This window comes from Ochotona princeps, chromosome 1, assembly GCF_030435755.1.
Source record: "Ochotona princeps isolate mOchPri1 chromosome 1, mOchPri1.hap1, whole genome shotgun sequence".
Classification (NCBI taxonomy): Eukaryota; Metazoa; Chordata; class Mammalia; order Lagomorpha; family Ochotonidae; genus Ochotona; species Ochotona princeps.
The window spans coordinates 148,780,696-148,805,736 of NC_080832.1; positions in this window are offsets into that span (position 1 = coordinate 148,780,696).

Sequence of the window (25,041 nt, forward strand, 5' to 3'; positions counted from 1 at the left end):
TGAGTGAGGAGCTCCATGTTAGATTTGTGTTTGTGCTGAAGCTGCTTGATTCCATCCCACTGGGCTCAGTGGGCATGGGACCGCAAGTGACCCAACAGGGTTTCCTAGATAGCTGCCAGGACAGCTGATGGTATGTGAAGTTCATGAGGCAGGTGAGTTGTTTTGGCACTGGAAGAGCTGTGCTGCTGCTTCGGGCAGTTGCCATTCACTAACACACTCCCTTCCCTAGGTGTCATTTCCACTTTCAGACATATGTGGTGCCAGAGCACTTGGTTTCCATGGCAGCGGGAAATGGCTTGGGCACTGGACTTGTCTTTGGCTGTGGAGTTTTGAGCGCCTTGAGTGAGGAGCTCCATGTTAGATTTGTTTGGGTGCTCAAGCTGCTTGATTCCATCCCACTGGGCTCAATGGGCATGGGACCGGAAGTGACCCAACAGGGTTTCCTAGATAGCTGCCAGGACAGCTGATAGTATGTGAAGTTCATGAGGCAGGTGGAGTTGATTTGGCACTGGAAGAGCTGTGCTGCTGCTTCGGGCAGTTGCCATTCACCACATACATAGTTCCCTAGGTGTCATATCCACTTTCAGACATATGTGCTGCCAGAGCACTTGGTTTCCATGGCAGCGGGAAATGGCTTCGGCACTGAACTTGTCTTTGGCCGTGACGTTTTGAGCGCCTTGAGTGAGGAGCTCCATGTTAGTTTTGCGTGGGTGCTGAAGCTGCTTGATTCCATCCCACTAGGCTCAATGGGCATGGGACCAGAAGTGACCCAACAGGGTTTCCTAGATAGGTGCCAGGACAGCTGATGGTATGTGAAGTTCATGAGGCAGGTGGAGTTGTTTTGGCAGTGGAAGAGCTGTGCTGCTGCTTCGGGCAGTTGCCATTCACCACCACACTCCCTTCCCTAGGTGTCATATCCACTTTCAGACATATGTGCTGCCAGAGAACTTGGTTTCCATGGCAGCGGGAAATGGCTTCGGCACTGAACTTGTCTTTGGCCGTGGAGTCTTGAGCACCTTGAGTGAGAAGCTCCATGTTCGTTTTGTGTGGGTGCTGAAGCTGCTTGATTCCATCCCACTGGGCTCAATGGGCTTGGGACCAGAAGTGACCCAACAGAATTTCCTAGATAGCTGCCAGGACAGCTGATGGTATGTGAAGTTCATGAGGCAGATGGAGTTGTTTTGGCACTGGAAGAGCTGTGCTGCTGCTTCGGGCAGTTGCCATTCACCACATACATAGTTCCCTAGGTGTCATATCCACTTTCAGACATATGTGCTGCCAGAGCACTTGGTTTCCATGGCAGCGGGAAATGGCTTCGGCACTGAACTTGTCTTTGGCCGTGACGTTTTGAGCGCCTTGAGTGAGGAGCTCCATGTTAGTTTTGCGTGGGTGCTGAAACTGCTTGATTCCATCCCACTAGGCTCAATGGGCATGGGACCAGAAGTGACCCAACAGGGTTTCCTAGATAGGTGCCAGGACAGCTGATGGTATGTGAATTTCATGAGGCAGGTGGAGTTGTTTTGGCACTGGAAGAGCTGTGCTGCTGCTTCGGGCAGTTGCCATTCACCACCACACTCCCTTCCCTAGGTGTCATATCCACTTTCAGACATATGTGCTGCCAGAGCACTTGGTTTCCATGGCAGCGGGAAATGGCTTCGGCACTGAACTTGTCTTTGGCCGTGACGTTTTGAGCGCCTTGAGTGAGGAGCTCCATGTTCGTTTTGTGTGGGTGCTGAAGCTGCTTGATTCCATCCCACTGGGCTCAATGGGCATGGGACCAGAAGTGACCCAACAGGGTTTCCTAGATAGCTGCCAGGACAGCTGATGGTATGTGAAGTTCATGAGGCAGGTGGAGTTGTTTTGGCAGTGGAAGAGTTGTGCTGCTGCTTCGGGCAGTTGCCATTCACCAGCACACTCCCTTCCCTAGGTGTCAAATCCACTTTCAGACATATGTGCTGCCAGAGCACTTGGTTTCCATGGCAGCGGGAAATGGCTTCGGCACTGAACTTGTCTTTGGCTGTGGTTTTTTGAGCGCCTTGAGTGAGGAGCTCCATGTTAGTTTTGTGTGGGTGCTGAAGCTGCTTGATTCCATCCCACTGGGCTCAATGGGCATGGGACCGGAAGTGACCCAACAGCGTTTCCTAGATAGCTGCCAGGACAGCTGATGGTATGTGAAGTGCATGAGGCAGGTGGAGTTGTTTTGGCACTGGAAGAGCTGTGCTGCTGCTTCGGGCAGTTGCCATTCACCAGCACACTCCCTTCCATAGCTGTCATATCCACTTTCAGACATATGTGCTGCCAGAGCACTTGGTTTCCATGGCAGCGGGAAATGGCTTCGGCACTGAACTTGTCTTTGGCTGTGGAGTTTGAGCGCCTGGAGTGAGAAGCTCCATGTTCGTTTTGTGTGGGTGCTGAAGCTGCTTGATTCCATCCCACTGGGCTCAATGGGCTTGGGACCAGAAGTGACCCAACAGAATTTCCTAGATAGCTGCCAGGACAGCTGATGGTATGTGAAGTTCATGAGGCAGGTGGAGTTGTTTTGGCACTGGAAGAGCTGTGCTGCTGCTTCGGGCAGTTGCCATTGACCAGCACACTCCCTTCCCTAGGTGTCATATCCACTTTCAGACATATGTGCTGCCAGAGCACGTGGTTTCCATGGCAGCGGGAAATGGCTTCGGCACTGAACTTGTCTTTGGCAGTGGAGTTTTGAGCGCCTTGAGTGAGGAGCTCCATGTTCGTTTTGTGTGGGTGCTGAAGCTGCTTGATTCCATCCCACTGGGCTCAATGGGCATGGGACCGGAAGTGATCCAACAGGGTTTCCAAGATAGCTGCCAGGACAGCTGATGGTATGTGACGTTCATGAGGCAGGTGGAGTTGTTTTGGCAGTGGAAGAGCTGTGCTGCTGCTTTGGGCAGTTGCCATTCACCAGCACACTCCCTTCCCTAGGTGTCATATCCACTTTCAGACATATGTGCTGCCAGAGCACTTGGTTTCCATGGCAGCGAGAAATGGCTTGGGTACTGAACTTGTCTTTGGCTGTGGAGTTTTAAGCGCCTTGAGGGAGAAGATCCATGTTAGGTTTGTGTGGGTGCTGAAGCTGCTTGCTTCCATCCCACTGGGCTCAATGGGCATGGGACCGGAAGTGACCCAACAGGGTTTCCTAGATAGCTGCCAGGACAGCTGATGGTATGTGAAGTTCATGAGGCAGGTGGAGTTGTTTTGGCACTGGAAGAGCTGTGCTGCTGCTTCGGGCAGTTGCCATTCACCAGCACACTCCCTTCCCTAGGTGTCATATCCACTTTCAGACATATGTGCTGCCAGATCACTTGGTTTCCATGGCAGCGAGAAATGGCTTCGGCACTGAACTTGTCTTTGGCCATGTAGTTTTGAGCACCTTGAGTGAGAAGCTCCATGTTCGTTTTGTGTGGGTGCTGAAGCTGCTTGATTCCATCCCACTGGGCTCAATGGGCTTGGGACCAGAAGTGACCCAACAGGGTTTCCTAGATAGCTGCCAGGACAGCTGATGGTATGTGAAGTTCATGAGGCAGGTGGAGTTGTTTTGGCACTGGAAGAGCTGTGCTGCTGCTTCGGTCAGTTGCCATTGACCAGCACACTCCCTTCCCTAGGTGTCATATCCACTTTCAGACATATGTGCTGCCAGAGCACTTGGTTTCCATGGCAGCGGGAAATGGCTTCGGCACTGAACTTGTCTTTGGCTGTGGAGTTTGAATGCCTTGAGTGAGGAGCTCCATGTTAGATTTGTGTGGGTGCTCAAGCTGCTTGATTCCATCCCACTGGGCTCAGTGGGCATGGGACCGGAAGTGACCCAACAGGGTTTCCTAGATAGCTGCCAAGACAGCTGATGGTATGTGAAGTTCATGAGGCGGGTGGAGTTGTTTTGGCACTGGAAGAGCTGTGCTGCTGCTTCGGGCAGTTGCCATTCACCACCACACTCCCTTCCCTAGGTGTCATATCCACTTTCAGACATATGTGGTGCCAGAGCACTTGGTTTCCATGGCAGCGGAAAATGGCTTGGGTACTGAACTTGTCTTTGGCTGTGGAGCTTTGAGCGCCTTGAGTGAGGAGCTCCATATTCGTTTTGCGTGGGTGCTGAAGCTGCTTGATTCCATCCAACTGGGCTCAATGGGCATGGGACCGGAAGTGACCCAACAGGGTTTCCTAGATAGCTGCCAGGACAGCTGATGGTATGTGAAGTTCATGAGGCAGATGGAATTGTTTTGGCACTGGAAGAGCTGTGCTGCTGCTTCGGGCAGTTGCCATTCACCACATATATAGATCCCTAGGTGTCATATCCACTTTCAGACATATGTGCTGCCAGAGCACTTGGTTTCCATGGCAGCGGGAAATGGCTTCGGCACTGAACTTGTCTTTGGCTGTGGAGCTTTGAGCGCCTTGAGTGAGGAGCTTCATGTTAGTTTTGCGTGATTGCTGAAGCTGCTTGATTCCATCCCACTGGGCTCAATGGGCATGGGACCGGAAGTGACCCAACAGGGTTTCCAAGATAGCTGCCAGGACAGCTGATGGTATGTGACGTTCATGAGGCAGGTGGAGTTGTTTTGGCAGTGGAAGAGCTGTGCTGCTGCTTCAGGCAGTTGCCATTCACCAGCACACTCCCTTCCCTAGGTGTCATATCCACTTTCAGACATATGTGCTGCCAGAGCACTTGGTTTCCATGGCAGCGAGAAATGGCTTGGGCACTGAACTTGTCTTTGGCTGTGGAGTTTTAAGCGCCTTGAGGGAGAAGATCCATGTTAGATTTGTGTGGGTGCTGAAGCTGCTTGATTCCATCCCACTGCCCTCAATGGGCATGGGACCGGAAGTGACCCAACAGGGTTTCCTAGATAGCTGCCAGGACAGCTGATGGTATGTGAAGTTCATGAGGCAGGTGGAGTTGATTTGGCACTGGAAGAGCTGTGCTGCTGCTTCGGGCAGTTGCCATTCACCACAAAACATAGTTCCCTAGGTGTCATATCCACTTTCAGACATATGTGCTGCCAGAGCACTTGGTTTCCATGGCAGCGGGAAATGGCTTGGGCACTGAACTTGTCTTTGGCTGTGGAGGTTTGAGCGCCTTGAGTGAGGAGCTCCATGTTAGACCTGTGTGATTGCTCAAGCTGCTTGATTCCATCCCACTGGGCTCAATGGGCATGGGACCGGAAGTGACCCAACAGGGTTTCCTAGATAGCTGCCAAGACAGCTGATGATATGTGAAGTTCATGAGGCAGGTGGAGTTGTTTTGGCAGTGTAAGAGCTGTGCTGCTGCTTCAGGCAGTTGCAATTCACCAGCACACTCCCTTCCCTAGGTGTCATATCCACTTTCAGACATATGTGCTGCCAGAGCACTTTGTTTCCATGGCAGCGGGAAATGGCTTGGGCACTGAACTTGTCTTTGGCTGTGGAGTTTTGAGCGCCTTGAGTGAGGAGCTCCATGTTAGATTTGTTTGGGTCCTCAAGCTGCTTGATTCCATCAAACTGGGATCAATGGGCATGGGACCGGAAGTGACCTAACAGGTTTTCCTAGATAGCTGCCAGGACAGCTGATGGTATGTGAAGTTCATGAGGCAGGTGGAGTTGTTTTGGCACTGGAAGAGCTGTGCTGCTGCTTCGGAGAGTTGCCATTCACCAGCACACTCCCTTCCCTAGGTGTCATATCCACTTTCAGACATATGTGCTGCCAGATCACTTGGTTTCCATGGCAGCGGGAAATGGCTTCGGCACTGAACTTGTCTTTGGCCGTGTAGTTGTGAGCGTCTTGAGTGAGGAGCTCCATGTTCGTTTTGTGTGGGTGCTGAAGCTGCTTGATTTCATCCCACTGGGCTCAATGGGCTTGGGACCAGAAGTGACCCAACAGGGTTTCCTAGATAGCTGCCAGGACAGCTGATGGTATGTGAAGTTCATGAGGCAGGTGGAGTTGTTTTGGCACTGGAAGAGCTGTGCTGCTGCTTCGGGCAGTTGCCATTCACCAGCACACTCCCTTCCCTAGGTGTCATATCCACTTTCAGACATATGTGCTGCCAGAGCACTTGGTTTCCATGGCAGCGGGAAATGGCTTCGGCACTGAACTTGTCTTTGGCTGTGGAGTTTGAGCGCCTTGAGTGAGGAGCTCCATGTTAGATTTGTGTGGGTGCTGAAGCTGCTTGATTCCATCCCACTGGGCTCAGTGGGCATGGGACAGGAAGTGACCCAACAGGGTTTCCTAGATAACTGCCAAGACAGCTGATGGTATGTGAAGTTCATGAGGCGGGTGGAGTTGTTTTGGCACTGGAAGAGCTGTGCTGCTGCTTCGGGCAGTTGCCATTCACCAGCACACTCCCTTCCCTAGGTGTCATATCCACTTTCAGACATATGTGCTGCCAGAGTACTTGGTTTCCATGGCAGCGGGAAATGGCTTGGGTACTGAACTTGTCTTTGGCTGTGGAGCTTTGAGCGCCTTGAGTGAGGAGGTTCATATTCGTTTTGCGTGGGTGCTGAAGCTGCTTGATTCCATCCCACTGGGCTCAATGGGCATGTGACCGGAAGTGACCCAACAGGGTTTCCTAGATAGCTGCCAGGACAGCTGATGGTATGTGAAGTTCATGAGGCAGATGGAGTTGTTTTGGCACTGGAAGAGCTGTGCTGCTGCTTCGGGCAGTTGCCATTCACCACATATATAGTTCCCTAGGTGTCATATCCACTTTCAGACATATGTGCTGCCAGAGCACTTGGTTTCCATGGCAGCGGGAAATGGCTTCGGCAGTGAACTTGTCTTTGGCCGTGACGTTTTGAGCGCCTTGAGTGAGGAGCTCCATGTTAGTTTTGCGTGGGTGCTGAAACTGCTTGATTCCATCCCACTAGGCTCAATGGGCATGGGACCAGAAGTCACCCAACAGGGTTTCCTAGATAGCTGCCAGGACAGCTGATGGTATGTGAAGTTCATGAGGCAGGTGGAGTTGTTTTGGCACTGGAAAAGCTGTGCTGCTGCTTCGGGCAGTTGCCATTCACCACAAAACATAGTTCCCTAGGTGTCATATCCACTTTCAGACATATGTGCTGCCAGAGCACTTGGTTTCCATGGCAGCGGGAAATGGCTTCGGCACTGAACTTGTCTTTGGCCGTGACGTTTTGAGCGCCTTGAGTGAGGTTCTCCATGTTAGTTTTGCGTGGGTGCTGAAACTGCTTGATTCCATCCCACTAGGCTCAATAGGCATGGGACCAGAAGTGACCCAACAGGGTTTCCTAGATAGCTGCCAGGACAGCTGATGGTATGTGAAGTTCATGAGGCAGGTGGAGTTGTTTTGGCACTGGAAGAGCTGTGCTGCTGCTTCAGGCAGTTGCCATTCACCACCACACTCCCTTCCCTAGGTGTCATATCCACTTTCAGACATATGTGCTGCCAGAGCACTTGGTTTCCATGGCAGCGGGAAATGGCTTGGGCACTGAACTTGTCTTTGGCCGTGACGTTTTGAGCGCCTTGAGTGAGGAGCTCCATGTTCGTTTTGTGTGGGTGCTGAAGCTGCTTGATTCCATCCCACTGCCCTCAAAGGGCATGGGACCGGAAGTGACCCAACAGGGTTTCCTAGATAGCTGCCAGGACAGCTGATGGTATGTGAAGTTCATGAGGCAGGTGGAGTTGTTTTGGCAGTGGAAGAGTTTTGCTGCTGCCTCGGGCAGTTGCCATTGACCAGCACACTCCCTTCCCTAGGTGTCATTTCCACTTTCAGACATATGTGCTGCCAGAGCACTTGGTTTCCATGGCAGCGGGAAATGGCTTGGGCACTGAACTTGTCTTTGGCCGTGACGTTTTTTGAGCGCCTTGAGTGAGGAGCTCCATGTTAGTTTTGTGTGGGTGCTGAAGCTGCTTGATTCCATCCCACTGGGCTCAATGGGCATGGGACCGGAAGTGACCCAACAGCGTTTCCTAGATAGCTGCCAGCACAGCTGATGGTATGTGAAGTGCATGAGGCAGGTGGAGTTGTTTTGGCAGTGCAAGAGCTGTGCTGCTGCTTCGGGCAGTTGCCATTCACCAGCACACTCCCTTCCATAGCTGTCATATCCACTTTCAGACATATGTGCTGCCAGAGCACTTGGTTTCCATGGCAGCGGGAAATGGCTTGGGCACTGAACTTGTCTTTGGCTGTGGAGTTTTGAGCACCTTGAGTGAGAAGCTCTATGTTCGTTTTGTGTGGGTGCTGAAGCTGCTTGATTCCATCCCACTGGGCTCAATGGGCATGGGACCGGAAGTGACCCAACAGGGTTTCCTAGATAGCTGTCAGGACAGCTGATGGTATGTGAAGTTCATGAGGCAGGTGGAGTTGTTTTGGCACTGGAAGAGCTGTGCTGCTGCTTCGGGCAGTTGCCATTGACCAGCACACTCCCTTCCCTAGGTGTCATATCCACTTTCAGACATATGTGCTGCCAGAGCACTTGGTTTCCATGGCAGCGGGAAATGGCTTCGGCACTGAACTTGTCTTTGGCTGTGGAGTTTGAGCGCCTTGAGTGAGGAGCTCCATGTTAGATTTGTGTGGGTGCTGAAGCTGCTTGATTCCATCCCACTGGGCTCAGTGGGCATGGGACCGGAAGTGACCCAACAGGGTTTCCTAGATAGCTGCCAAGACAGCTGATGGTATGTGAAGTTCATGAGGCGGGTGGAGTTGTTTTGGCAGTGGAAGAGCTGTGCTGCTGCTTCGGGCAGTTGCCATTCACCACCACACTCCCTTCCCTAGGTGTCATATCCACTTTCAGACATATGTGCTGCCAGAGCACTTGGTTTCCATGGCAGCGGGAAATGGCTTGGGTACTGAACTTGTCTTTGGCTGTGGAGCTTTGAGCGCCTTGAGTGAGGAGCTCCATATTCGTTTTGCTTGGGTGCTGAAGCTGCTTGATTCCATCCCACTGGGCTCAATGGGCATGGGACCGGAAGTGACCCAACAGGGTTTCCTAGATAGCTGCCAGGACAGCTGATGGTATGTGAAGTTCATGAGGCAGATGGAGTTGTTTTGGCACTGGAAGAGCTGTGCTGCTGCTTCGGGCAGTTGCCATTCACCACATACATAGTTCCCTAGGTGTCATATCCACTTTCAGACATATGTGCTGCCAGAGCACTTGGTTTCCATGGCAGCGGGAAATGGCTTGGGCACTGAACTTGTCTTTGGCCGTGACGTTTTGAGCGGCTTGAGTGAGGTTCTCCATGTTAGTTTTGCGTGGGTGCTGAAACTGCTTGATTCCATCCCACTAGGCTCAATAGGCATGGGACCAGAAGTGACCCAACAGGGTTTCCTAGATAGCTGCCAGGACAGCTGATGGTATGTGAAGTTCATGAGGCAGGTGGAGTTGTTTTGGCACTGGAAGAGCTGTGCTGCTGCTTCGGGCAGTTGCCATTCACCACATATATAGATCCCTAGGTGTCATATCCACTTTCAGACATATGTGCTGCCAGAGCACTTGGTTTCCATGGCAGCGGGAAATGGCTTCGGCACTGAACTTGTCTTTGGCTGTGGAGGTTTGAGCGCCTTGAGTGAGGAGCTTCATGTTAGTTTTGCGTGATTGCTGAAGCTGCTTGATTCCATCCCACTGGGCTCAATGGGCATGGGACCGGAAGTGACCCAACAGGGTTTCCAAGATAGCTGCCAGGACAGCTGATGGTATGTGACGTTCATGAGGCAGGTGGAGTTGTTTTGGCAGTGGAAGAGCTGTGCTGCTGCTTCAGGCAGTTGCCATTCACCACCACACTCCCTTCCCTAGGTGTCATATCCACTTTCAGACATATGTGCTGCCAGAGCACTTGGTTTCCATGGCAGCGAGAAATGGCTTGGGCACTGAACTTGTCTTTGGCTGTGGAGTTTTAAGCGCCTTGAGGGAGAAGATCCATGTTAGATTTGTGTGGGTGCTGAAGCTGCTTGATTCCATCCCACTGCCCTCAATGGGCATGGGACCGGAAGTGACCCAACAGGGTTTCCTAGATAGCTGCCAGGACAGCTGATGGTATGTGAAGTTCATGAGGCAGGTGGAGTTGATTTGGCACTGGAAGAGCTGTGCTGCTGCTTCGGGCAGTTGCCATTCACCACAAAACATAGTTCCCTAGGTGTCATATCCACTTTCAGACATATGTGCTGCCAGAGCACTTGGTTTCCATGGCAGCGGGAAATGGCTTGGGCACTGAACTTGTCTTTGGCTGTGGAGGTTTGAGCGCCTTGAGTGAGGAGCTCCATGTTAGACCTGTGTGATTGCTCAAGCTGCTTGATTCCATCCCACTGGGCTCAATGGGCATGGGACCGGAAGTGACCCAACAGGGTTTCCTAGATAGCTGCCAAGACAGCTGATGATATGTGAAGTTCATGAGGCAGGTGGAGTTGTTTTGGCAGTGTAAGAGCTGTGCTGCTGCTTCAGGCAGTTGCAATTCACCAGCACACTCCCTTCCCTAGGTGTCATATCCACTTTCAGACATATGTGCTGCCAGAGCACTTTGTTTCCATGGCAGCGGGAAATGGCTTGGGCACTGAACTTGTCTTTGGCTGTGGAGTTTTGAGCGCCTTGAGTGAGGAGCTCCATGTTAGATTTGTTTGGGTCCTCAAGCTGCTTGATTCCATCAAACTGGGATCAATGGGCATGGGACCGGAAGTGACCTAACAGGTTTTCCTAGATAGCTGCCAGGACAGCTGATGGTATGTGAAGTTCATGAGGCAGGTGGAGTTGTTTTGGCACTGGAAGAGCTGTGCTGCTGCTTCGGAGAGTTGCCATTCACCAGCACACTCCCTTCCCTAGGTGTCATATCCACTTTCAGACATATGTGCTGCCAGATCACTTGGTTTCCATGGCAGCGGGAAATGGCTTCGGCACTGAACTTGTCTTTGGCCGTGTAGTTGTGAGCGTCTTGAGTGAGGAGCTCCATGTTCGTTTTGTGTGGGTGCTGAAGCTGCTTGATTTCATCCCACTGGGCTCAATGGGCTTGGGACCAGAAGTGACCCAACAGGGTTTCCTAGATAGCTGCCAGGACAGCTGATGGTATGTGAAGTTCATGAGGCAGGTGGAGTTGTTTTGGCACTGGAAGAGCTGTGCTGCTGCTTCGGGCAGTTGCCATTCACCAGCACACTCCCTTCCCTAGGTGTCATATCCACTTTCAGACATATGTGCTGCCAGAGCACTTGGTTTCCATGGCAGCGGGAAATGGCTTCGGCACTGAACTTGTCTTTGGCTGTGGAGTTTGAGCGCCTTGAGTGAGGAGCTCCATGTTAGATTTGTGTGGGTGCTGAAGCTGCTTGATTCCATCCCACTGGGCTCAGTGGGCATGGGACAGGAAGTGACCCAACAGGGTTTCCTAGATAACTGCCAAGACAGCTGATGGTATGTGAAGTTCATGAGGCGGGTGGAGTTGTTTTGGCACTGGAAGAGCTGTGCTGCTGCTTCGGGCAGTTGCCATTCACCAGCACACTCCCTTCCCTAGGTGTCATATCCACTTTCAGACATATGTGCTGCCAGAGTACTTGGTTTCCATGGCAGCGGGAAATGGCTTGGGTACTGAACTTGTCTTTGGCTGTGGAGCTTTGAGCGCCTTGAGTGAGGAGGTTCATATTCGTTTTGCGTGGGTGCTGAAGCTGCTTGATTCCATCCCACTGGGCTCAATGGGCATGTGACCGGAAGTGACCCAACAGGGTTTCCTAGATAGCTGCCAGGACAGCTGATGGTATGTGAAGTTCATGAGGCAGATGGAGTTGTTTTGGCACTGGAAGAGCTGTGCTGCTGCTTCGGGCAGTTGCCATTCACCACATATATAGTTCCCTAGGTGTCATATCCACTTTCAGACATATGTGCTGCCAGAGCACTTGGTTTCCATGGCAGCGGGAAATGGCTTCGGCAGTGAACTTGTCTTTGGCCGTGACGTTTTGAGCGCCTTGAGTGAGGAGCTCCATGTTAGTTTTGCGTGGGTGCTGAAACTGCTTGATTCCATCCCACTAGGCTCAATGGGCATGGGACCAGAAGTCACCCAACAGGGTTTCCTAGATAGCTGCCAGGACAGCTGATGGTATGTGAAGTTCATGAGGCAGGTGGAGTTGTTTTGGCACTGGAAAAGCTGTGCTGCTGCTTCGGGCAGTTGCCATTCACCACAAAACATAGTTCCCTAGGTGTCATATCCACTTTCAGACATATGTGCTGCCAGAGCACTTGGTTTCCATGGCAGCGGGAAATGGCTTCGGCACTGAACTTGTCTTTGGCCGTGACGTTTTGAGCGCCTTGAGTGAGGTTCTCCATGTTAGTTTTGCGTGGGTGCTGAAACTGCTTGATTCCATCCCACTAGGCTCAATAGGCATGGGACCAGAAGTGACCCAACAGGGTTTCCTAGATAGCTGCCAGGACAGCTGATGGTATGTGAAGTTCATGAGGCAGGTGGAGTTGTTTTGGCACTGGAAGAGCTGTGCTGCTGCTTCAGGCAGTTGCCATTCACCACCACACTCCCTTCCCTAGGTGTCATATCCACTTTCAGACATATGTGCTGCCAGAGCACTTGGTTTCCATGGCAGCGGGAAATGGCTTGGGCACTGAACTTGTCTTTGGCCGTGACGTTTTGAGCGCCTTGAGTGAGGAGCTCCATGTTCGTTTTGTGTGGGTGCTGAAGCTGCTTGATTCCATCCCACTGCCCTCAAAGGGCATGGGACCGGAAGTGACCCAACAGGGTTTCCTAGATAGCTGCCAGGACAGCTGATGGTATGTGAAGTTCATGAGGCAGGTGGAGTTGTTTTGGCAGTGGAAGAGTTTTGCTGCTGCCTCGGGCAGTTGCCATTGACCAGCACACTCCCTTCCCTAGGTGTCATTTCCACTTTCAGACATATGTGCTGCCAGAGCACTTGGTTTCCATGGCAGCGGGAAATGGCTTGGGCACTGAACTTGTCTTTGGCCGTGACGTTTTTTGAGCGCCTTGAGTGAGGAGCTCCATGTTAGTTTTGTGTGGGTGCTGAAGCTGCTTGATTCCATCCCACTGGGCTCAATGGGCATGGGACCGGAAGTGACCCAACAGCGTTTCCTAGATAGCTGCCAGCACAGCTGATGGTATGTGAAGTGCATGAGGCAGGTGGAGTTGTTTTGGCAGTGGAAGAGCTGTGCTGCTGCTTCGGGCAGTTGCCATTCACCAGCACACTCCCTTCCATAGCTGTCATATCCACTTTCAGACATATGTGCTGCCAGAGCACTTGGTTTCCATGGCAGCGGGAAATGGCTTGGGCACTGAACTTGTCTTTGGCTGTGGAGTTTTGAGCACCTTGAGTGAGAAGCTCTATGTTCGTTTTGTGTGGGTGCTGAAGCTGCTTGATTCCATCCCACTGGGCTCAATGGGCATGGGACCGGAAGTGACCCAACAGGGTTTCCTAGATAGCTGTCAGGACAGCTGATGGTATGTGAAGTTCATGAGGCAGGTGGAGTTGTTTTGGCACTGGAAGAGCTGTGCTGCTGCTTCGGGCAGTTGCCATTGACCAGCACACTCCCTTCCCTAGGTGTCATATCCACTTTCAGACATATGTGCTGCCAGAGCACTTGGTTTCCATGGCAGCGGGAAATGGCTTCGGCACTGAACTTGTCTTTGGCTGTGGAGTTTGAGCGCCTTGAGTGAGGAGCTCCATGTTAGATTTGTGTGGGTGCTGAAGCTGCTTGATTCCATCCCACTGGGCTCAGTGGGCATGGGACCGGAAGTGACCCAACAGGGTTTCCTAGATAGCTGCCAAGACAGCTGATGGTATGTGAAGTTCATGAGGCGGGTGGAGTTGTTTTGGCAGTGGAAGAGCTGTGCTGCTGCTTCGGGCAGTTGCCATTCACCACCACACTCCCTTCCCTAGGTGTCATATCCACTTTCAGACATATGTGCTGCCAGAGCACTTGGTTTCCATGGCAGCGGGAAATGGCTTGGGTACTGAACTTGTCTTTGGCTGTGGAGCTTTGAGCGCCTTGAGTGAGGAGCTCCATATTCGTTTTGCTTGGGTGCTGAAGCTGCTTGATTCCATCCCACTGGGCTCAATGGGCATGGGACCGGAAGTGACCCAACAGGGTTTCCTAGATAGCTGCCAGGACAGCTGATGGTATGTGAAGTTCATGAGGCAGATGGAGTTGTTTTGGCACTGGAAGAGCTGTGCTGCTGCTTCGGGCAGTTGCCATTCACCACATACATAGTTCCCTAGGTGTCATATCCACTTTCAGACATATGTGCTGCCAGAGCACTTGGTTTCCATGGCAGCGGGAAATGGCTTCGGCACTGAACTTGTCTTTGGCCGTGACGTTTTGAGCGGCTTGAGTGAGGTTCTCCATGTTAGTTTTGCGTGGGTGCTGAAACTGCTTGATTCCATCCCACTAGGCTCAATAGGCATGGGACCAGAAGTGACCCAACAGGGTTTCCTAGATAGCTGCCAGGACAGCTGATGGTATGTGAAGTTCATGAGGCAGGTGGAGTTGTTTTGGCACTGGAAGAGCTGTGCTGCTGCTTCAGGCAGTTGCCATTCACCACCACACTCCCTTCCCTAGGTGTCATATCCACTTTCAGACATATGTGCTGCCAGAGCACTTGGTTTCCATGGCAGCGGGAAATGGCTTGGGCACTGAACTTGTCTTTGGCCGTGACGTTTTGAGCGCCTTGAGTGAGGAGCTCCATGTTCGTTTTGTGTGGGTGCTGAAGCTGCTTGATTCCATCCCACTGGGCTCAATGGGCATGGGACCGGAAGTGACCCAACAGGGTTTCCTAGATAGCTGCCAGGACAGCTGATGGTATGTGAAGTTCATGAGGCAGGTGGAGTTGTTTTGGCAGTGGATGAGTTTTGCTGCTGCTTCGGGCAGTTGCCATTGACCAGCACACTCCCTTCCCTAGGTGTCATTTCCACTTTCAGACATATGTGCTGCCAGAGCACTTGGTTTCCATGGCAGCGGGAAATGGCTTGGGCACTGAACTTGTCTTTGGCTGTGGTTTTTTGAGCGCCTTGAGTGAGGAGCTCCATGTTAGTTTTGTGTGGGTGCTCAAGCTGCTTGATTCCATCCCACTGGGCTCAATGGGCATGGGACCGGAAGTGACCCAACAGCGTTTCCTAGATAGCTGCCAGCACAGCTGATGGTATGTGAAGTGCATGAGGCAGGTGGAGTTGTTTTGGCAGTGGAAGAGCTGTGCTGCTGCTTCGGGCAGTTGCCATTCACCAGCACACTCCCTTCCATAGCTGTCATATCCACTTTCAGACATATGTGCTGCCAGAGCACTTGGTTTCCATGGCAGCGGGAAATGGCTTGGGCACTGAACTTGTCTTTGGCTGTGGAGTTTTGAGCACCTTGAGTGAGAAGCTCTATGTTCGTTTTGTGTGGGTGCTGAAGCTGCTTGATTCCATCCCACTGGGCTCAATGGGCATGGGACCGGAAGTGACCCAACAGGGTTTCCTAGATAGCTGTCAGGACAGCTGATGGTATGTGAAGTTCATGAGGCAGGTGGAGTTGTTTTGGCACTGGAAGAGCTGTGCTGCTGCTTCGGGCAGTTGCCATTGACCAGCACACTCCCTTCCCTAGGTGTCATATCCACTTTCAGACATATGTGCTGCCAGAGCACTTGGTTTCCATGGCAGCGGGAAATGGCTTCGGCACTGAACTTGTCTTTGGCTGTGGAGTTTGAGCGCCTTGAGTGAGGAGCTCCATGTTAGATTTGTGTTTGTGCTGAAGCTGCTTGATTCCATCCCACTGGGCTCAGTGGGCATGGGACCGCAAGTGACCCAACAGGGTTTCCTAGATAGCTGCCAGGACAGCTGATGGTATGTGAAGTTCATGAGGCAGGTGAGTTGTTTTGGCAGTGGAAGAGCTGTGCTGCTGCTTCGGGCAGTTGCCATTCACTAACACACTCCCTTCCCTAGGTGTCATTTCCACTTTCAGACATATGTGGTGCCAGAGCACTTGGTTTCCATGGCAGCGGGAAATGGCTTGGGCACTGGACTTGTCTTTGGCTGTGGAGTTTTGAGCGCCTTGAGTGAGGAGCTCCATGTTAGATTTGTTTGGGTGCTCAAGCTGCTTGATTCCATCCCACTGGGCTCAATGGGCATGGGACCGGAAGTGACCCAACAGGGTTTCCTAGATAGCTGCCAGGACAGCTGATAGTATGTGAAGTTCATGAGGCAGGTGGAGTTGATTTGGCACTGGAAGAGCTGTGCTGCTGCTTCGGGCAGTTGCCATTCACCACATACATAGTTCCCTAGGTGTCATATCCACTTTCAGACATATGTGCTGCCAGAGCACTTGGTTTCCATGGCAGCGGGAAATGGCTTCGGCACTGAACTTGTCTTTGGCCGTGACGTTTTGAGCGCCTTGAGTGAGGAGCTCCATGTTAGTTTTGCGTGGGTGCTGAAGCTGCTTGATTCCATCCCACTAGGCTCAATGGGCATGGGACCAGAAGTGACCCAACAGGGTTTCCTAGATAGGTGCCAGGACAGCTGATGGTATGTGAAGTTCATGAGGCAGGTGGAGTTGTTTTGGCAGTGGAAGAGCTGTGCTGCTGCTTCGGGCAGTTGCCATTCACCACCACACTCCCTTCCCTAGCTGTCATATCCACTTTCAGACATATGTGCTGCCAGAGCACTTGGTTTCCATGGCAGCGGAAAATGGCTTGGGCACTGAACTTGTCTTTGGCCGTGACGTTTTGAGCGCCTTGAGTGAGGAGCTCCATGTTAGTTTTGTGTGGGTGCTCAAGCTGCTTGATTCCATTCCACTGGGCTCAATGGGCATGGGACCGGAAGAGACCCAACAGCGTTTCCTAGATAGCTGCGAGCACAGCTGATGGTATGTGAAGTGCATGAGGCAGGTGGAGTTGTTTTGGCACTGGAAGAGCTGTGCTGCTGCTTCGGGCAGTTGCCATTCACCACCACACTCCCTTCCCTAGGTGTCATATCCACTTTCAGACATATGTGCTGCCAGAGAACTTGGTTTCCATGGCAGCGGGAAATGGCTTCGGCACTGAACTTGTCTTTGGCCGTGGAGTCTTGAGCACCTTGAGTGAGAAGCTCCATGTTCGTTTTGTGTGGGTGCTGAAGCTGCTTGATTCCATCCCACTGGGCTCAATGGGCTTGGGACCAGAAGTGACCCAACAGAATTTCCTAGATAGCTGCCAGGACAGCTGATGGTATGTGAAGTTCATGAGGCAGATGGAGTTGTTTTGGCACTGGAAGAGCTGTGCTGCTGCTTCGGGCAGTTGCCATTCACCACATACATAGTTCCCTAGGTGTCATATCCACTTTCAGACATATGTGCTGCCAGAGCACTTGGTTTCCATGGCAGCGGGAAATGGCTTCGGCACTGAACTTGTCTTTGGCCGTGACGTTTTGAGCGCCTTGAGGGAGAAGATCCATGTTAGTTTTGCGTGGGTGCTGAAACTGCTTGATTCCATCCCACTAGGCTCAATGGGCATGGGACCAGAAGTGACCCAACAGGGTTTCCTAGATAGGTGCCAGGACAGCTGATGGTATGTGAATTTCATGAGGCAGGTGGAGTTGTTTTGGCACTGGAAGAGCTGTGCTGCTGCTTCGGGCAGTTGCCATTCACCACCACACTCCCTTCCCTAGGTGTCATATCCACTTTCAGACATATGTGCTGCCAGAGCACTTGGTTTCCATGGCAGCGGGAAATGGCTTCGGCACTGAACTTGTCTTTGGCCGTGACGTTTTGAGCGCCTTGAGTGAGGAGCTCCATGTTCGTTTTGTGTGGGTGCTGAAGCTGCTTGATTCCATCCCACTGGGCTCAATGGGCATGGGACCGGAAGTGACCCAACAGCGTTTCCTAGATAGCTGCCAGGACAGCTGATGGTATGTGAAGTGCATGAGGCAGGTGGAGTTGTTTTGGCACTGGAAGAGCTGTGCTGCTGCTTCGGGCAGTTGCCATTCACCAGCACACTCCCTTCCATAGCTGTCATATCCACTTTCAGACATATGTGCTGCCAGAGCACTTGGTTTCCATGGCAGCGGGAAATGGCTTCGGCACTGAACTTGTCTTTGGCTGTGGAGTTTGAGCGCCTGGAGTGAGAAGCTCCATGTTCGTTTTGTGTGGGTGCTGAAGCTGCTTGATTCCATCCCACTGGGCTCAATGGGCTTGGGACCAGAAGTGACCCAACAGAATTTCCTAGATAGCTGCCAGGACAGCTGATGGTATGTGAAGTTCATGAGGCAGGTGGAGTTGTTTTGGCACTGGAAGAGCTGTGCTGCTGCTTCGGGCAGTTGCCATTGACCAGCACACTCCCTTCCCTAGGTGTCATATCCACTTTCAGACATATGTGCTGCCAGAGCACGTGGTTTCCATGGCAGCGGGAAATGGCTTCGGCACTGAACTTGTCTTTGGCTGTGGAGTTTGAGCGCCTTGAGTGAGGAGCTCCATGTTCGTTTTGTGTGGGTGCTGAAGCTGCTTGATTCCATCCCACTGGGCTCAATGGGCATGGGACCGGAAGTGACCCAACAGGGTTTCCTAGATAGCTGCCAGGACAGCTGATGGTATGTGAAGTGCATGAGGCAGGTGGAGTTGTTTTGGCAGTGGAAGAGCTGTGCTGCTGCTTTGGGCAGTTGCCATTCACCAGCACACTCCCTTCCCTAGGTGTCATATCCACTTTCAGACATATGTGCTGCCAGAGCACTTGGTTTCCATGGCAGCGAGAAATGGCTTGGGTACTGAACTTGTCTTTGGCTGTGGAGTTTTAAGCGCCTTGAGGGAGAAGATCCATGTTAGGTTTGTGTGGGTGCTGAAGCTGCTTGCTTCCATCCCACTGGGCTCAATGGGCATGGGACCGGAAGTGACCCAACAGGGTTTCCTAGATAGCTGCCAGGACAGCTGATGGTATGTGAAGTTCATGAGGCAGGTGGAGTTGTTTTGGCAGTGGAAGAGCTGTGCTGCTGCTTCGGGCAGTTGCCATTGACCAGCACACTCCCTTCCCTAGGTGTCATATCCACTTTCAGACATATGTGGTGCCAGATCACTTGGTTTCCATGGCAGCGGGAAATGGCTTGGGCACTGAACTTGTCTTTGGCCGTGAAGTTTTGAGCGCCTTGAGTGAGGAGCTCCATGTTCGTTTTGTGTGGGTGCTCAAGCTGCTTGATTCCATTCCACTGGGCTCAATGGGCATGGGACCGCAAGTGACCCAACAGGGTTTCCTAGATAGCTGCCAGGACAGCTGATGGTATGTGAAGTTCATGAGGCAGGTGGAGTTGTTTTTGCACTGGAAGAGCTGTGCTGCTGCTTCGGGCAGTTGCCATTCACCAGCACACTCCCTTCCCTAGGTGTCATATCCACTTTCAGACATATGTGGTGCCAGAGCACTTGGTTTCCATGGCAGCGGGAAATGGCTTGGGCACTGAACTTGTCTTTGGCCGTGAAGTTTGGAGCGCCTTGAGTGAGGAGCTCCATGTTCGTTTTGTGTGGGTGCTCAAGCTGCTTGATTCCATCCCACTGGGCTCAATGGGCATGGGACCGGAAGTGACCCAACAGGGTTTCCTAGATAGCTGCCAGGACAGCTGATGGTATGTGAAGTTCATGAGGCAGGTGGAGTTGTTTTGGCAGTGGAAGAGCTGTGCTGCTGCTTCGGGCAGTTGCCATTCACCAGCACAATCCCTTCCCTAGGTGTCATATAGACTTTCAGACATATGTGCTGCCAGAGCACTTGGTTTCCATGGCAGCGGGAAATGGCTTGGGCACTGAACTTGTCTTTGGCAGTTAAGTCTTGATCGCCTGGAGTGATTAGCTCCATGTTCGTTATGTGTGGGTGCTGAAGCTGCTTGATTGCATCCCACTGGGCTCAATGGGCATGGGACCGGAAGTGACCAAAAAGTTGCTCAACATGCCTTCAAAGGCAGCTGATGGTATGTGAAGTTCATGAGGCAGGTGGAGTTGTTTTGGCACTGGAAGAGCTGTGCTGCTGCTTCGGGCAGTTGCCATTCACCACCACACTCCCTTCCCTAGGTGTCATATCCACTTTCAGACATATGTGCTGCCAGAGCACTTGGTTTCCATGGCAGCGGGAAATGGCTTGGGCACTGAACTTGTCTTTGGCCATGTAGGTTTGAGCGCCTTGAGTGAGGAGCTCCATGTTCGTTTTGTGTGGGTGCTCAAGCTGCTTGATTTCTTCCCACTGGGCTCAATGGGCATGCTAATGAAAATGACCCAACAGGGTTTTCTAGATAGCTGCCAGGACAGCTGATGGTATGTGAATTTCATGAGGCAGGTGGAGTTGTTTTGGCACTGGAAGAGCTGTGCTGCTGCTTCGGGCAGTTGCCATTCACAAACACACTCCCTTCCCTAGGTGTCATATCCACTTTCAGACATATGTGCTGCCAGAGCACTTGGTTTCCATGGCAGTGCAAATGCCTTGGGCACTGAACTTGTCTTTGGCCGTGAAGTTTGGAGCGCCTTGAGTGAGGAGCTCCATGTTCGTTTTGTGTGGGTGCTCAACCTGCTTGATTCCATCCCACTGGGCTCAATGGGCATGGGACCGGAAGTGACCCAACAGGGTTTCCTAGGTAGCTGCCAGGACAGCTGATGGTATGTGAAGTTCATGAGGCAGGTGGAGTTGTTTTGGCACCGGAAGAGCTGTGCTGCTGCTTCGGGCAGTTGCCATTCACCACCACACTCCCTTCCCTAGGTGTCATATCCACTTTCAGACATATGTGCTGCCAGAGCACTTGGTTTCCATGGCAGCGGAAAATGGCTTGGGCACTGAACTTTTCTTTGGCCGTGAAGTTTTGAGCGCCTTGAGTGAGGAGCTCCATGTTAGTTTTGTGTTAGTGCTCAAGCTGCTGGATTCCATCCCACTGTGCTCAAATGGCATGGGACCGGAAGTGACCCAACAGGGTTTCCTAGATAGCTGCCAGGACAGCTGATGGTATGTGAAGTTCATGAGGCAGGTGGAGTTGTTTTGGCACTGGAAGAGCTGTGCTGCTGCTTCGGGCAGTTGCCATTCACCAGCACACTCCCTTCCCTAGGTGTCATATCCACTTTCAGACATATGTGGTGCCTGAGCACTTGGTTTCCATGGCAGCGGGAAATGGCTTGGGCACTGAACTTGTCTTTGGCCGTGAAGTTTGGAGCGCCTTGAGTGAGGAGCTCCATGTTAGTTTTGTGTGGGTGCTCAAGCTGCTTGATTCCATCCCACTGGGCTCAATGGGCATGGGACCGGAAGTGACCCAACAGGGTTTCCTAGATAGCTGCCAGGACAGCTGATGGTATGTGATGTTCATGAGGCAGGTGGAGTTGTTTTGGCACTGGAAGAGCTGTGCTGCTGCTTCGGGCAGTTGCCATTCACCAGCACACTCCCTTCCCTAGGTGTCATATCCACTTTCAGACATATGTGGTGCCAGAGCACTTGGTTTCCATGGCAGCGGGAAATGGCTTGGGCACTGAACTTGTCTTTGGCAGTTAAGACTTGATCGCCTGGAGTGATTAGCTCCATGTTCGTTATGTGTGGGTGCTGAAGCTGCTTGATTGCATCCCACTGGGCTCAATGGGCATGGGACCAGAAGTTACCAAAAAAGTTGCTCAACATGCCTTCCAAGGCAGCTGATGGTATGTGAAGTTCATGAGGCAGGTGGAGTTGTTTTGGCACTGGAAGAGCTGTGCTGCTGCTTCTGGCAGTTGCCATTCACCAGCACACTCCCTTCCCTAGGTGTCATATCCACTTTCAGACATATGTGCTGCCAGAGCACTTGGTTTCCATGGCAGTGGGAAATGGTATAGGCACTAAACTTGTCTTTGGCTGTGGAGTTTTGAGCGCCTTGAGTGAGGAGCTCCATGTTCGTTTTGTGTGGGTGCTCAAGCTGCTTGATTTCATCCCACTGGGCTCAATGAGCATGGGACCGGAAGTGACCCAACAAGTTGCCCAACATGCCTTCCAAGGCAGCTGATGGTATGTGAAGTTCATGAGGCAGGTGGAGTTGTTTTGGCACTGGAAGAGCTGTGCTGGTGCTTCGGGCAGTTGCCATTCACCACCACACTCCCTTCCCTAGCTGTCATATCCACTTTCAGACATATGTGCTGCCAGAGCACTTGGTTTCCATGGCAGCGGAAAATGGCTTGGGCACTGAACTTGTCTTTGGCCGTGAAGTTTTGAGCGCCTTGAGTGAGGAGCTCCATGTTAGTTTTGTGTGGGTGCTGAAGCTGCTTGATTTCATCCCACTGGGCTCAATGGGCATGGGACCGGAAGTGACCCAACAAGTTGCCCAACATGCCTTCCAAGGCAGCTGATGGTATGTGAAGTTCATGAGGCAGGTGGAGTTGTTTTGGCCCTGGAAGAGCTGTGCTGCTGCTTCGGGCAGTTGCCATTCACCAGCACACTCCCTTCCCTAGGTGTCATATCCACTTTCAGACATATGTGCTGCCAGAGCACTTGGTTTCCATGGCAGTGGAAATGCCTTGGGCACTGAACTTGTCTTTGGCCGTGGAGTTTTGAGCGCCTTGAGTGAGGAGCTCCATGTTAGTTTTGTGTTAGTGCTCAAGTTGCTTGATTCCATCCCACTGGGCTCAATGGGCATGGGACCGGAAGTGACCCAACAGGGTTTCCTAGGTAGCTGCCAGGACAGCTGATGGTATGTGAAGTTCATGAGGCAGATGGAGTTGATTTTGCACTGGAAGAGCTGTGCTGCTGCTTCAGGCAGTTTCCATTCACCGCCACACTCCCTGTTCCCTAGGTGTCATATCCACTTTCAGACATATGTGCTGCCAGAGCACTTGGTTTCCATGGCAGTGGGAAATGGTTTGGGCACTGAACTTGTCTTTGGCCATGAAGTTTTGAGCGCCTTGAGTGAGGAGCTCCATGTTAGTTTTGTGTGGGTGCTGAAGCTGCTTGATTCCATCCCACTGGGCTAAATGGGCATGGGACCGGAAGTGACCCAACAGGGTTTCCTAGATAGCTGCCAGGACAGCTGATGGTATGTGAAGTTCATGAGGCAGGTGGAGTTGTTTTGGAACTGGAAGAGCTGTGCTGCTGCTACAGACAGTTGACATTCACCAGCACACTCCCTTCCCTAGGTGTCATATCCACTTTCAGACTTATGTGCTGCCAGAGCACTTGGTTTCCATGGCAGCGGGAAATGGCTTGTTCACTGAACTTGTCTTTGGCCCTAAAGTTTTGAGCGCCTTGAGTGAGGAGCTCCATGTTCGTTAGTTATGTGTGGTTGCTCAACCTGCTTGATTTCATCCCACTGGGCTCAATGGGTATGGGACCGGAAGTGACCCAACAGGGTTTCCTAGGTAGCTGCCAGGACAGCTGATGGTATGTGAAGTTCATGAGGCAGGTGGAGTTGTTTTTGCATTGGAAGAGCTGTGCTGCTGCTTCAGGCAGTTGCCATTCACCAGCACACTCCCTTCCCTAGGTGTCATATCCTCTTTCAGACATATATGGTGCCAGAGCACTTGGTTTCCATGGCAGTGGGAAAAGTTTGTGTACTGAACTTGTCTTTGGCCGTGAAGTTTTGAGCGCCTTGAGTGAGGAGCTCCATGTTCGTTTTGTGTGGGTGCTCAAGCTGCTTGATTTCATCCCACTGGGCTCAATGGGCATGGGACCGGAAGTGACCCAACAAGTTGTCCAAAATGCCTGACAGGACAGCTGATGGTATGTGAAGTTCATGAGGCAGGTGGAATTGTTTTGGCACAGGAAGAGCTGTGCTTCTGCTTCGAGCAGTTGCCATTCACCACCACATTCCCTTCCCTAGGTGTCATATTCACTTTCAGACATATGTGCTGCCAGAGCACTTGGTTTCCATGGCAGTGGGAAATGGTTTGGGCACTGAACTTGTCTTTGGCCATGAAGTTTTGAGCGCCTTGAGTGAGGAGCTCCATGTTGTTTTGTATGTGGACAAGCTGCTTGATCTGGGCTCAATGGGAATGGGACCGGAAGTGACCCAACAGGGTTTCCTAGATAGCTGCCAAGACAGCTGATGGTATGTGAAGTTCATGAGGCAGGTGGAGTTGTTTTGGCAGTGGAAGAGCTATGCTGCTGCTTCGGGCAGTTGCCATTCACCAGCACTCTCCCTTCTCTAGGTGTCATATCCACTTTCAGACATATGTGCTGCCAGAGCTCTTGGTTTCCATGGCAGCGGGAAATGGCTTGGGCACTGAACTTGTCTTTGGCCGTGAAGTTTGGAGCGCCTTGAGTGAGGAGCTCCATGTTCGTTTTGTGTGGGTGCTCAACCTGCTTGATTCCATCCCACTGGGCTCAATGGGCATGGGACCGGAAGTGACCCAACAGGGTTTCCTAGGTAGCTGCCAGGACAGCTGATGGTATGTGAAGTTCATGAGGCAGGTGGAGTTGTTTTGGCACCGGAAGAGCTGTGCTGCTGCTTCGGGCAGTTGCCATTCACCACCACACTCCCTTCCCTAGGTGTCATATCCACTTTCATACATATGTGCTGCCAGAGCACTTGGTTTCCATGGCAGCGGAAAATGGCTTGGGCACTGAACTTTTCTTTGGCCGTGAAGTTTTGAGCGCCTTGAGTGAGGAGCTCCATGTTAGTTTTGTGTTAGTGCTCAAGCTGCTGGATTCCATCCCACTGTGCTCAATGGGCATGGGACCGGAAGTGACCCAACAGGGTTTCCTAGATAGCTGCCAGGACAGCTGATGGTATGTGATGTTCATGAGGCAGGTGGAGTTGTTTTGGCACTGGAAGAGCTGTGCTGCTGCTTCGGGCAGTTGCCATTCACCAGCACACTCCCTTCCCTAGGTGTCATATCCACTTTCAGACATATGTGCTGCCAGAGCACTTGGTTTCCATGGCAGCGGGAAATGGCTTTGGCACTGAACTTGTCTTTGGCAGTTAAGACTTGATCGCCTGGAGTGATTAGCTCCATGTTCGTTATGTGTGGGTGCTGAAGCTGCTTGATTGCATCCCACTGGGCTCAATGGGCATGGGACCAGAAGTTACCAAAAAAGTTGCTCAACATGCCTTCCAAGGCAGCTGATGGTATGTGAAGTTCATGAGGCAGGTGGAGTTGTTTTGGCAGTGGAAGAGCTGTGCTGCTGCTTCTGGCAGTTGCCATTCACCAGCACACTCCCTTCCCTAGGTGTCATATCCACTTTCA